Here is a 972-nt window from a genome sequence, read left to right on the forward strand (position 1 = left end):
TTTTCTTTTTTTTTTTTTTTGAGACAGAGTTTCGCTCTTGTTGCCCAGGCTGGAGTGCAATGGTGCTCTCTGCAACCTCTGCCTCCTGGGTTCAAGCGATTCTCCTGCCTCAGCCTCCCGAGTAGCTGGAATTACAGGCACGTGCCACCACACCCAACTAATTTTGTATTTTTAGTAGAGACAGGGTTTCTCCATGTTCGTCAGGCCGGTCTCAAACATCCCGACCTCAGGTGATCTGCCCGCCTCAGCCTCCCAAAGTGCTTGGGATTACAGGTGCGAGCCACCACGCCTGGCAGTATTTTCTTCTTATATTCTGAATTAGTAGCCAGCTTTTAAGATTGGGATATTTCACAGGAGTCTCGAAAACCTGAAAAATAAGGCATCACTGGGCTTGCCCTGCTGCCTGGGAATAATTGACTGACACTGAGTAGTGGGCTGCCCTTGGTAGAAGAGCGAGATCTCCTCCTCTCCAGCCCCCACCATTCCCAGGTGTCTTACACTGGACCGCCTTACCATTTTATGTTGCCTGCCTGACTTTTACAAGTGTTTGCTTTTTTTTTTTTTTAAACCTTTGTACATGTTGTTCTATGACTCTCTTTCTCTCTCTCTTTGTAGAGACAAGTTCTCTTTATGTTGCCCATGCTGGTCTCAAACTCCTGGGTTCAAGCGATCCTCCCATAGCCTCTCGAGTAGCTGATACCACAGGCACATGCCATCATGACCAGCTTCTTTTATTTTATTTATTTATTTTTTTGAGACAGGTTCTTGCTCTGTCACCCAGGCTAGAGTACAGTGGCATGATCTTGGTTTGCTGAGACCCCTCCGCCTCCCGGGGTCAAGTGATCCTCTCACTTCAGCCTCATGAGTCGCTAAGACTACAGGTGTAGGCCACCACACCTGGCTAATTTTTGTATTTTTTGTAGAGATGGGGTTTTGCCGTGTTGCCCAGGTTGGTCTTGAACTGCTGGCCTC

This window comes from Rhinopithecus roxellana, chromosome 5, assembly GCF_007565055.1.
Source record: "Rhinopithecus roxellana isolate Shanxi Qingling chromosome 5, ASM756505v1, whole genome shotgun sequence".
NCBI classification, from domain to species: Eukaryota; Metazoa; Chordata; class Mammalia; order Primates; family Cercopithecidae; genus Rhinopithecus; species Rhinopithecus roxellana.